The sequence below is a fragment of the Hylaeus volcanicus genome, chromosome 2, assembly GCF_026283585.1.
Source record: "Hylaeus volcanicus isolate JK05 chromosome 2, UHH_iyHylVolc1.0_haploid, whole genome shotgun sequence".
NCBI lineage: Eukaryota > Metazoa > Arthropoda > Insecta > Hymenoptera > Colletidae > Hylaeus > Hylaeus volcanicus.
Window position 1 is genome coordinate 15,545,068 of NC_071977.1, and position 14,227 is coordinate 15,559,294.

The 14,227-nt window shown below is 34.1% G+C and overlaps 2 long non-coding RNA genes across 3 annotated transcripts in view; one reads left to right on the plus strand and one right to left on the minus strand.

Moving 5' to 3' along the window:
* Positions 1-17: 17 nt before the first annotated feature.
* Positions 18-3,053, minus strand: LOC128872865 (uncharacterized). 2 transcript variants are annotated; one of them, XR_008456269.1, is made up of 5 exons: positions 2,933-3,043; positions 2,603-2,752; positions 2,303-2,392; positions 1,267-2,184; positions 18-1,193 (listed from the first exon to the last, which is right to left on the minus strand). It is a non-coding gene; the product is annotated as an uncharacterized LOC128872865 (long non-coding RNA). The 2 variants fall into 2 exon arrangements; XR_008456268.1 differs by lacking the exon at positions 2,603-2,752 and having other exon boundaries at positions 2,933-3,053.
* A 5,620-nt stretch (positions 3,054-8,673) lies between these two features.
* Positions 8,674-14,227, plus strand: part of LOC128872866 (uncharacterized) — a 6,640-nt gene continuing 1,086 nt past the window's right edge. Inside the window, exon 1 of the long non-coding RNA XR_008456270.1 lies at positions 8,674-8,780. This is a non-coding gene — a long non-coding RNA (uncharacterized LOC128872866). The remainder of the gene's footprint in view (positions 8,781-14,227) is intronic.

Below are 14,227 nucleotides of genomic sequence, written 5' to 3' on the forward strand. Positions count from 1 at the left end.
ACACACACACACACACACACACACACACACACACACACACACACACACATATATATACATACATTGAAATAATAGAAATAATATTTATTTAAAGAAATAAACGTAAATATATAATTTTATATAAAACAAACTGCGAAATTTCTATAAAGTCATATATTTTTTAAATAAGTAGGTTCAAAATTAACAGTAAGATCTTTTTTATTTCTTCATTAATAATTAGTAGAACTGCCATTTCTTCGAATAACTTCGAAAATACGATGGGGCATTGACGAAATCAAACTCTGAAGTGTGCCTTCTTGAATAGATGCCCATGCTTCGTTCACCGCGTTCCATAATTCATTAACATATTAACATAAACTTTCCTCGCGAGTATCCCCCAAACATTTTCTATTGGGTTTAAATCTGGGGAACAAGCTGGTCATGTCAAAATCCTGATATTTTTTTGACCAGACCACTGCTTCGTGTAATTTGATGTATGAATGGCAGCGTTGTCGTGTTGATAAATGAAGTTATAGTGTCCAATATCTTCAATAAATGGTATTAAAATTGTGTCTAATAATTCTGTATATTTTTCAGAATTCATTTTAGGAGTAATGCGACAGATTGGTATCTTGGCGTCAGCTTTAAATGCAGCACAGATTATTAATGTACCACCACCAAAGTTGCAACTCATTGTTATGTCTTTTTCTTTCCTTAAATCATGCCAGTAATATTTAAGACCATCTGGCCTGTCTAAATTGAATTTCTTTTCATCAGTACAAATAACAAATTCCCATTCTTTGGACCAGGACATGTGTATTTTTGCAATATTAAGACGAGCCTGTTTGTGTTCGGCTTTGAGTGCTGGTTTCTGCACCATTTTTGTCCAGTGGAAACGTTTAGAATTTTTTCAAATTTGTTGTATGCGTCTTGTAGTTATTGGCAAATTTAATTCAACGCAAAGTTGTGCTGCACTTCTCAATTCTCTTGATGCAGATCTCATTAATAATGAATGCTGTCTCTTAGTCAGGTTTTAATTTCCCCCTTTGGGATGATTTTTGCCATAATTTTTTCCTAAATTTACGTAATTATTTACAACGGTACGTGATCGGTTAATTTTCTTTGAAATTATGCGATTAGAACATCCCATATCCCTATAAGCGTCAAAGGATGCCTTTTCTTCACTGGTTAACAATTATCCTCGTGGCATTTTACTAGTAAGAAATTAAAATATAAAATATTACGATTTCAATAAATTTACAGATCAATTTTTACACATATACTTACTTTTTTATTGGAGTTTTACTTCCTTTATTGTGTCTAGCTGGACTTATTTACTCAGAATCTAAGCACAAACTAAGTGGCCTTATAGAAATTTTGCACTTATATTTCGCTTCGTACAGCAAAAAATGTAAACACACCCAAAAGGTAAATATTTCCGAGCATATACTCGTAGATTTATGATTAGTGTCAATTAAATATAATTGTAGATGAGAAAAAAGTAGTAAAATTAATAATATTTTTAAAAAATTCGTCAAAATATTGGTGGTTTTATGGAAATTTTGGACACTATACTACTGCTGTACCCTTATGACTTTCAAGGTACAAGGTACACAGATCCCTTTTTCTATATTATCTGCAAATAAATCCTTTTTCTCTGTTTGTAAGATTTTTTTTACTTTTCCGCTGTAGTTGCTTATGTCACTGCTCTTTATTTTCATTTTGAGATTATCTCTGTCTGTTCCCCCCATACCCGATGAGAGGACACTTTCTTTGGCATTTTCCTTCATTACACTTAGTTTCACTATGGTTGCCTTATGTTGCCACAAGGTTCCCAGAAACTTTGGACGCCACATGGTTTTCCCAGGTTAATTTTTTCAGTTTTTGGGTGATTAATAGTTTAAATCTGGATTCTTAGGACTAGTCTTTCTTAATCTTATTTCTTAATCTTTCTTAATCCATTCTTTATCGCATTCCAATTATCAGAGATGGGCAAAATCCTAGGCTTCGAATAAATCTGAAGTTTGCCGATATGTTTGTCTCGTTTCCTCCTTTGAACATTTTGCAAAGAAGGAAACGAGACAAACACATCGGCAAACTTCAAATTTATTCAAAGTCTAGGGTTTTGCCCATCTGTACCAATTATAACGATCGTTTTCCGAAATTTCATGCGGGCCTAGTCCATACGTGGAGCCATCTGGGTAACTAAAAATGAAACTGGCTTGTCAGAGTGTAGAAGGCTCGATGAAACGATGCAATAACTTGAAACTATTACTGGATGTATATAAATCAGATTAGATACCAATCGAATGTTTCACGTTACCGAGAAAGTGAACTGTTTGGCTCCTCTGGTCCCTTCAGATCGCAAAATGGTAACACACTTTTCGATTTATACTGGTATGAAGACTTGATCCTGAAAAAATGTCCCACATATTTGTTAACAACCTGTATAATTTACAAGTAAACAGCCTTTATTAAATTATTATTAGCTTAATAATATATTCCTAATGTAAATGTATACGTAAATTTATTAAATTTTATATGACAGGTACTGCATGCCTAGTACTATGCATAAGCTTCTCATTCACGGCATCGACATAATATGTAAATTCTTTCGACGTACCCATAGGGCAATTATCCGAAGAAGCATTGGAAGCAATGCATACAATTTTTAGGAAAAATAGATTGAACCACGCCCGCAAAATATCAAGAAAGGATACATGTCATGATGTCAAGAAAAATTTGCTTATCATGTATGACCCCTACTTAGCCTCTAAAAGAAAGATAAATCGGAAGAACAAAAGTTTTGATTTATTTATTAAATTTATTAAATTTCTCTGTTATCCTTTTAAAATTAATTAATTAATTAAACATTGTTTAACAAAGATTTTTGTACAATATTATGTAATAAACTTTTTCTTCATTGTTTTGACATACTTATTTACTTTTTTACCTTTTCCATCAAGCAGAATATTTTTGAATACTGATTTGATTTTTGTCCTTATTTCTCATATACTCAGCGCACTGTGCGGCGGTTGGTATTTCTGTTTCGCGAATGTGAGCCACTGGTGGTACGCGCCGGCGTGAACGTGTTAAAGCAGCTACGAACTTGACGTATGCACGGAGCACGCGCGTAACGCGACCGATTCAAAAATAAGTGTCTTATTTTCTGCGCGGCTCGAGTGAAAATAAACGCAATCTGTGGCAACTGCCAGTTATTTTTGATCTGGTACACCATTACGTTCTACCCGTGTCGCGTTTGATCGCCTCTCGCTCAAGTTCCGCTGAAAAGAAATTATTGAAACCAATATTCGTTAATCAAGCGACGTCGTAAACGGTGATACTTTAATACCGTTACTGATGATTTGTTGATCTCATTCGGGAGTATTTAGAGTCTCTAATTAAAAAGTTAAATGAAAAATTGGCAAATTATTGGTCGCGTTCTGTGAATATAATTAATATAATATAATATAATTAAAAATATAAACCTACGTCATTGTAACTAATTAAAATCACTCCTTACTTAGATATGGGTGTTTTACTATTACTTTCATAGTAGAAGATTTGATGGAAAGTATAGAATGTTGAGAATGTGACAAAGTCATCCCTTAAAGGGACTAAATAGCAAAATACTCAAAAGTAGTTCTCTTCGTTTCGTTTCATATTTTTTAATTAAACAAATAAAACTTGCTCATGATATAATGAACAGAGACCAAGCAATTTAGTCTAGACTGCGAGCAATTTCATTACTTTTTATGCCATAGTTAATTCACAAATATGAATATTATAATTGTACTTCAGATTTTATGCATTTATAATATACACTATTATAAAAAACATACATAATATTATACAGGATGGTCCACGCCATTGTTTCAAGTTATAACTCCGTTATTGTTGTATTTACGAAAAAATGCCACAGGAGAAAGATAAATGGTTCGAAGAGCACTACATCTGTAGGCCTTTAAATTTTGTTTAGATGCAACAGTGCATATGCAATTAACAATTGCGTCATTTCTTTAAATAGAAATGCATTTTTTTTTACACAGATCGATTCTTCTGTTCATTCTACGTAAAAAAATGATTAGGGTACCATGGCAAACAAATTATTACTTTTCGAGATATTTTCAAAAAATGTCTTTATTTAAGAAGATGCTCAAACGCTTCATGACTAGTAAGGTAAACACGCTTGTAAAGGTAAACACCCTTTCGACCTTGTTATCATAACAGAAACTGATTTGTACGATTAAGCATTTCAACATTCAGTAGCAATTCACGTATCGTCGCTCGAGTGCGAAACCTAAGAGTTTGAAAAAGTGTAACTGTATTTAACTAAATACAAGAAAATGTATTTTATTAACAGTGATAAACAAGATATGTACGCCACTTTTGTGTTGTGTGATGCAGATAATTTAAACGCAGTTATGCAAACAGTAAAAGAAACGTTATCAGAAATGTTTAGAATGTAATGGAGAAGTGTTTGAGCATCTTCTTAAATAAAGACATTTTTTGAAAATATCTCGAAAAGTATCTCGAAAATACTTAATATCTCGAAAATAATTTGTTTGCCATGGTACCCTAATCATTTTTTACGTAGAATGAACAGAAGAATCGATCTGTGTAAAAAAAAATGCATTTCTATTTAAAGAAATGATGCAATTGTTAATTGCATATGCACTGCTGCATCTAAACAAAATTTAAAGGCCTACAGATGTAGTGCTCTTCGAACCATTTATCTTTCTCCTTTGGCATTTTTTCATAAATGCAATAATAACGGAGCTATGACTTGAAACAATTGCGTGGGCCACCCTGTATATACATATAATGCGTGTAGAATATATTCTATTGTATTAATTAATATTTCGTCTTGCATAGGTGCATATACCTTTCGCTTATGTTTAGCAAATATTTATCATACTCGTTTGTATCATAAATGGATAAAATCCCCAGTTGTATTATAACATTTAAATAAATATCATAACATAAACGTTAGAAATACCATATTGCAAACAGAAAGATTAGAAAGGACCTTTTGGATGTTTTCTAATTCGTACGGAGCAATAAACTAATGTGTTTACGTTATAAACTTTACTGTAAATGGTTCGTCATAAGAATCGTACAAATATGTACTTATTGCTTCTATACTTTTACCCACTTTTCGCATTTTTGTATTGATTTCACAAATTATATTAACTAGTAAATGTTGTTTGGACTATATCTATCTTGGAGACTTCCGAGAATGTGTAAAATATCATTGATGATAAAACAAGAAGTTAAGAAACTACAATTTCACATAAAAGTGTTTTGAGAAATTGGTCGGTGTACGAATACATTCTACACCCACTGTATGTACACTGAGGCTACATTTAGCACTCCATTGACGAATATTTCATCTTTCTCCGCGAGACGTTTACGCAAAATTCCCTCTTTTCACGAACGCAAAATTAACGTTACGTAAAAACACGAGGAGCGTTGAATTAGCAGCGACGCGACAAAATGAAATTGATGTGCTCCCAGTTCTGAAACGGAGCGATAAAAAGAAAAGTTGTACGCGAGGGTCGCGAGAGGGCAACGCTAAAGCAATTACGTCACGGTGATTGCTTCGCTGGCGCATCGAGGTGCTTCCCCTCGATTATCGCTTGAAAATCACGTCTCGCTCAAATGTCTGCTCGTTTGTCCTTGGCAAATTAGAACATTCGCTCGCTCGGGCGCATAATTATAGCCGTTACGACGTTCCCTTCTCGCCCTGGATAGCGCCCGTGCTCCCGAGGAGAAGAAATCCCGATAGGTCTGCTCGTTCTCAAGGAGCACATACTTGGAACTCTACTTCGTACTTGAACCTGAAAATCCCACGAATGTTTCTTTCCTTATTGTACGCAAGTCTATCCAGCATGTTGCGCCACGGTTTCTCACATATCCCCCATACAATATTACAGCCTTCCTTACTGAACCGAACATCAAAGCACTCTTACTAATATACGACTTTCTCAAAGAATGCAACATTAACCTATAAACTATATACTATCTCCTAACTATAATGTACATAATAAACACAAACAACAATATAATCTCAATACTATAAGTCAAGTAGTAAATAAGAACACTTAGTCATAAGATATACAGTATAATAAATACAACTCCCTAAACATAAGCAGATATAGCACACTTAAGATAAGAAATCACTGTATATAACTAGAGATATAACTCAAATGTGCAAACTACCATGTAACTCAAATGTATAAATTAGGATTATATCTATATACAAACATCATGTAATAATGTTGTCCTGTACCAATGGATCCACAAGGATCTGAGGCGTATTTAAAAAAAAAAAGAAAAAACTTTTCACGCGTTATAGTCAACAATAATCCACCTACTGTAAGCTAACTTCCTATTTGTTGAAATACATACATACATACATATATGCTAAAATAACATTGCAGTCTTATTGATTTCCACTACCAACTGTATTATGTACAAAGGCAGCTGTTATGCAACTGTCTTTTGTTTTTTATTTAATCAATATTATAGAAGAACTCGTGAATGTATCAGGGCATCCTAATTTGCAGTAAATAATCATCTTTATAAATCGGTGTCGTTATTGTTTCACAACCCCTAAATTCCTTCTCTATACTGTTAAATGTAATTCATAACTAGCAATATATTATTGCATATATTTTTAAACATAAATATGGAAAATATGCAAAATAAAAAATGTATTTTTATTGTACTCTAATTTCAAAACAAATTTCTGTCTAGGTCCCATTCTTTTAACTATTTCCTATAAAAATATGCATTTGCATAAACTTCCGCAGTCTATTCATAACTCTTTTTAATGAAACCTATTCACACGTTAACGATTCCTACTCTATTTACTACGTTGGCGCATTACATTCAAGGTGTACTGCATGGTTATTTATGTTTACTGGAACATATTCTTATTGAGTATTACTTAAATTTTGTCTCTGCCATGACGGTATATGAATTCTCTAAGTCTATACGATCAATGATTGCCACTGGTGAAAGTAGCTGTTATGTTCTTCATGATGGCTGATACTTTAATGATCCATGAAAGTACATAAATGTTCTACTAGATAATGCAAAGGAATACATTGATGACGCAATTACTGTTTAAAATGAGACGTCTTATAAATTCACATCATTCACGTCAAGCTTACAATTTTGTTAAAACATACAACAGAAACGAGCGTACAATGTATCGCTACATAAGGATGCCATAATTTCAGCTTCACGGATACATAACCTGCCCACCTAACCTCCAGTCACCTGCTGCAGTCGTGTATCAACAATTCTCGAGCAACGATACAGCGGAAAGGCGGTATTACGCAACCACAGTTGCATTTCAACCACACGGCATGAAAGTGGTGTAAGTTCGTTAAAGGAGGCATAGTCTGCAAGCAATACTTGAAAGAATATTCTTCGTACTCGAAGAATGCCTTCAATGTAGCTAAAGAGAACTCTCTACTCTGTGAAAGAAGTATAATAACACCTTCTTCATAATTTTGATGATCTAAACATGAAGACAATAAAGTAATCGATCAAGAAATAATGTGTCATGCTGATGAAGACAAAACAAAAATTCATCAGTTACGTATAACAATGTGTAATGAGAGGACTGCCGATTTTATGCATTTATGGTACAAACTAATATGACAAATACATGCTAAATATAAAAAGATGGTGTGTGTACTCATATAAGACGAAATATTATATTATTATATCAATTACTCCATTATATTCAATATACATACATATATTATGTATACTTTTTGTGTTTTTCATATTACTTTGCGCTATAATAGTAAATTTCGCTAAATTACAATAACAAAACAGAAACTGATTGAAAAGATAAAGTAACAACATTAAAAGAATTTTAAAGTATTGGTACGATTCTTAAGTAACTTCCGTGTTTAACCCACTATTTATTTCTAAATATATTCTTACATAATAAATCTTAATTAATTATATAATGACTCTACCATTTGTTTCCATGTAGGCAAATTAAAAATTGTTACTTACACAGGCTTCCCCAGAAGAATGATTATTTGTTTCTCACGGCGGAAGTTACTTATGAATCAAGCCAATAGAATAGTATACAGAAAATCTACAAAGTTATTCTTTCATCTACAGATTAAATACTTTATTCAACAACGCTTGACGCCTTGGCCGCCCTTGTTACATCGTTTCCAAGTCCTACTTTCATAGAACTAATAAAATAATTCCCCGCCAATTCCAAATACAAACAGTCCACCGTGTGTCGCTATTCAACGTGCATAACGGATCAACGTCCAGGAGATGTCATTGCACACCGTACATAAAATAACCAGTTTTGTTCCGTGGAGTGGCCGATCGGACATATTGCGTGCACGTGTCGGTAAGGGTAAACGCGTGGTCGAGCGCGTGACTCGACGGCCGAGGCGTGCCCTTCTCTCTGATCACGTGGAATGTAACGCGGTACGTTCTCTCCTTCTTCCTCGCCGGTATTCCGTCGTCGTCGCTAGTCTCTCTTCGCGGCATCCCCACCGTCGGTCACGAATGCACGCGTTTCTCTTTATTCACGAGTCACGCTAACCCGTTTTCTCTCTTCGCGTCGACGTCGGCGTCGGCTCGATGCGATGCGCTGCGCTGGTATGCCGATTACCACCTTCGTCGCGGGCGTCTCTACGCTCTGTACCTTCCGGCAGGGTCGTCTTAATCTACGGACACGCTGGGCACTTGCCTGGGGCTCTTAGTTTATCCTACGTCGAACGTGTAGCACAAATACAATTTTGAGAATGAATGTGAGCTTATGTAGAATTAGTTACTAGTAGAATTAGTTACTTCAAGACTACATCGACGTGCGTTTCAATACAGAATAAAGCATGACATCCCGAAGATAATGGATTTCAAACATACTACAAAGCAATTTTACGCAAGGAAACTTCACAAATGTTTGTGGTGATGCTTGCATAGAGTAATAGTATACGTTACATTTTTAATCGTCATCGAAAAGGAGGAGATTACTCAATTCAACATGTATATACAGGGTGTCCCAAAAATGTTGGAACACCTTGAAAGGGGTGGTTCGGGGAGTGATTTGAAACAACTTTTTCCTTAGCGAAAATGTTGTCCGAGGTTTCGTTAAGGAGATATTAAGCGAAAACACTGACCAATCAGAGCGCGCGTATCCCGATGAAGCGTAAGCTACGCGTAGGCGGCCGCGCTCATACGCTACCGCGAGCGCTCCATCGGCATACTCGCGCTCTGATTGGTCAGTGTTTTCGCTTAATATCTCCTCAATGAAACCTCGGGCAACATTTTCGCTAAGGAAAAAGTTGTTTCAAATCATCTCCCGAATCACCCCTTTCTAGGTGTTACAACATTTTTGGGACACCATGTATATACACATATATTTTAATGTGTGTCCCGATTACGCCGAGATAACTTGATCAGTCGGGATGAAACCTCTTGCATCTTGTAGAGCATGTTTCCCAGATGGTCCCGTTATCAAGACATTTCGCGATTTGTCATTTTTTACTTGTTTTTCTTTTTTGCAAAAAACCGAAAAATTTTGTACTGCTTCTTACTCCGAGAAGGATGGACCAATTGAATTGAAACTTCTTGCATCTGGTAGGGCATCGCTGGCACTTCATCCCATAAAAAAACATTTGGCCCTGTTTTGTTTTGTACCACTTTATATCACTTTTTATTGCAAAAAGAGTACTATTTCACGTATGTTCGGCTTGAAATCGATGAAACCCCTTACATCTTGCTGCCGGACAGGTTTTCGCAATGATCCCATTTTTAACCAACGTTTCGGAATTGATAACAGATTTCGAAAAAAAGTAGATCGTTTCTCAATTGTAATCAGTTTTTTTTTATTTCTATGTATGTAATTTGATTACTCCGAGATTTGTGGACCAATTGAAACTATACCTTTTGGATCATGTAGGAGACGCTTCGGCGATGATTGCAAAAATTTATGAATTTTTGTATTGTTTATAACTATTGTTATTGCAAAATTCCTATTTTTGTATGTAACTCGGCAAATAGTTAACCGATCGAGATGGAACCTTCTACATATAATGACAGCTGATTTGATGGTGCTCCTATTTGGAAAAATTTATGATTTTCTTAATGTTTATACAATTGTTACTGCAAAATTTCTATTTTTTTTATGTAACTCGGCAAAAAATTAACCGATTGCAATGGAGCCTACCGCATTTAATGACAGATGATTTCGTGATGTTCCCGACACTTTCATGGTTTAAAACCATTGTTGCTGCGAAATTCTTATTTTCTGGTGTAGCTCGACAATGAATTTACCAAACGGGATTAATCCTTTCGCATTTAGTTGCACATGTATTCCTGATGATCCATTTACAACTATACAGGATGTCTCAAAAATGTTGGATGTCCTTGAAGGGGGTTAGGGGGGGGGAAGATTTGGAACAATTATTTCTTAGCGAAAATGTTGTTCGAGGCTTCGTTAAGGAGATATTGACAGAAACCCCCGACCAATCAGAGCCCGAGCAGAAATGGAAGTATTCATTAATATGAATATGAATAAATTCACATCACACGGATTTGTGAATATGAATATTAATAAATAGCGCGTAGTTCACATTTTTAGTTATAATTAACTCTTCATTAAATAAGGTTAATCACTTACTTACATTGTTTACTATCATACACAGAATCGTTTTCACTCCAACCAAATGGGTAATTACAAAAATTATGTAATTTATGCAAAGAAAACAATCATTGTTGTTATTATTATAAAAAAACATTATAGCGGTGTTAATAAACACGTATACGAAACTCTGGAATATGTATAAGTACCTTGGATACTGAATTAATGACACACTTTCATTAACACCTTTTGGTTGTAAGAATACCAAATAAAAATAATGATACAGAGAGAAGAAAATCAATTTCGCGTACTTGGACAAAAGTAAGTACAAAAATTAAGTAAGTTTATTCTTCAACTTCCCTTCTCAATTATATAATTTTTGTAATTACTCATTTGGTTGAAGTGAAAACGATTCTGTGTGGGATAGTAAACAATGCAAGTGATTAACGTTATTTAATGAAAAATTAATTATAACTAAAAACGTGAACAACGCTCTATTTATGAATACAAATGTGAATAACAAGTTATTCATATTTTTATTCACAAATTTATTCATATTCATATTCACAAATCCGCGTGATGTGAATTTATTCATATTCATATTTATGAATCTGTATCTGGTATGCTACATTTTCGCTAAGGAAAAAGTTGTTTTACATCACACCCCCGAACCGCCCCTATCAAGGACCTCCAACATTTTTGGGACACCCTGTATATTTCTCATAACTATTGTTACTGCATGAAACCTATTGGTTATAGATTGCCACTAAAAAAGGTGAAATAAAATAATTTTTCGAAACAAAATATAACCCTCTCCGAAAAAATATTAAAACTACACTAAAAAGTATGAAATAATTTCTAGTTAATTGATATGAATAATCACCAGTTCTAGATATAATTGCTTAAAAGTATGAAATAATTTCTATTGCCTTTATATTAAATTTCTACTTCATTTATATTAAATTATGTTAAATAACCTTTTCGTAGTCGGTGAAAAATTAAAAATTACTTACATTCAAAATTACGAAACTTAGTTTAACTGTCTGTCGGAAATACATGAAACCCTCTTAGACAGTATTTCCACGTAGACAGTATATATGTATGTATACATTAACACTATTCAATATTGTCGCCCCCACTAAATACTATGACAAACCTACTCAGACTGTATTTCCGTGTAGATATTGCTTCCTCACCGCCGCCAAAACAAATACATCAAACCTTCTCAGACAGTACTTCTACGTAGTCAGTATACATGTACACATTAACAACATTCAATATTGCCGCCCTCACCAAAAACTAACTCAAGCAGGAATAAAATATTTTTAATTTTGCGCCGACTACAAAAAGGTTATTTAACATAATTAAATATAAAGGAAATAGAAATTTAATATATTATTCAATATAATTTAATATAAAGGAAATAGAATTTATTTTATACTTTTTAGAGCAGTTTTAATATTTTTTCGAAGACGGTTATATTTTTTTTCCAAAAATCATTTTATATCTACTAATTATATTTGTGTCACTGCAAGTTGTACAGATAGGGGCCCTAGTGTTAAGGCGGCACTGCCTTTCGGTTATGGGAGAAAGAGAAGGTGCACGCGAGGAAAAAAAAAGAACGGTTCGAAGTCCTTCTACAAGTATAACGAGGTGTACGACTCTCGACGACATTGAGAAATGATTTCGAGAAACGCCACGATCCTGGGATTAATAGCGAGGATAATTGAGAGTAATCTGAAAAATTGATTGTGTGAGAAGTAGTTGATTTAATATTCTTCAAAACAATTTTTCATTTTTACCATGATGATTTTATGAAGATATAGGTATCATTTTTACTTTTTACCATTTGCTACTTAATATGAATACATATTCGACACGTGGTTTCTTATAGACTGAACGACAAATTGGTGTTTTATTTATGTTTCACTACTGACTTCGTACTCTGGCTTATGTTTAAAAAGAAGAATTTTACACGTTAAAAGATTGTTTATATTAAAGAATGTCACACGACCTGGTGATCAAAATAATTAAATAATTAAATCAAGAGCAACTGTATTGTTCAACATTACTAAACAAATTATATTTTTATTTAAAACATATTTATTTGTATAAAGCTTGGATTTAAAATATTATCCCAATTGCATCAAACTCCTTAATTAGTAGATAGATCATTTCGAAAATTCATTATTCAATTCTCATATCGAATGCCAAGAAACTTTATACCAAGCGAATAAAGAACATTTTATCCGTAATCGATTCTGAACATAACGTTACGATAATGCCAAGAATAGTCTGTCTGTAACGTTTATTCGAAATCAACAATGGGCACTCGTTATCGACACATACATACAAGGATATCACCATTTCAAGTGACTATTTAAAGCTATCCCTAGAGACACATTTCCGGTCCAAATACGCGTCTCGAGTGCGAAATTCGGTTCTGCGTGACGATTAGTGAGGTCACCTGCGACAGAGCGTGATTTATCAGCGACTTTCAAAAGTTGCATGCTCGTCTGAAATCGACGAATAACTGTAGGGAAAATCGATTTAATCGGTCTTAACAATTATGGATTACAAAATATTTTGCAAAGAAGAGTTTGGAATCTTGTTTATTAAACGGGTATTCTAGTTGAGAACTTTCAAAATATCGTTTTTGTTTTTATATTTTCTGGAAGCGTTGACCTTTATAAGTATATTTGCACAAAGGATATTCGGAAAATTAACGAAGTTAAGGACGTTTAAAGAGAACGATGTCCGCAATGACGTTATCATCTTCAGTTCATTTCGATACTGCATTTTAAATTTCTTTGCAGTTTTTAATACAATTTCTTCGTTGGTAACATGAAGACTGTATAAGGAGTTCCAACTGTGTAATGTAGAAGTGTTATCAAAATCCCGAGCTTTAAGTTATGAATAGTTCTACCACTCGCGGCGCAAGTGAGCACAGAGTACAATATATATATGTCATATGTGTATGTATTACATTGAGCTCTATCCTAACTAGAGTGTGAACTGCGAGAGAGAAGCTGGTCCGAGAGAGATGCAAGATGAGTGGTTCCGGTGTACCGGTACTATCCTATAGCAAATTTATGTGTGGAGGGAGAACAGACTCTTTGTTTGAATTTCGCGGCACTCTAGAAATTATTTACAGATTAATTATGTACAGATTTGAACTTTATTTCCTTTTTATTTATATAACGATAAAAACATTAATAATAATGACATAATAATGAAATAATATACATAATTTACATACCATAATTTAGATCATACAAATATATACAACTTGGTATAGAGCTAAATTTGGTTATTTGTCACAATTCAATTTATATTGTATTTATCCAATTTTATGCGGAAAAGAATCTGAAAGTGACTCACTCGACAATGGTCAGCGATGCTCGGGTAGGTTATGTTACGGCGTACGTTTGTTCCCCCTCTACAAATAAATTTGCTATAGGATAATACCGGAACCAAGCATTTTGCATTTCTCTCGGACCGCCGTCGCCTCTATTTCTTCCTACGGGAGTTCGCACTCCAGTTAGGATAGAGCTCAATGATGTATTATCACACACACACACACACACACACACACACACACACACACACACACAC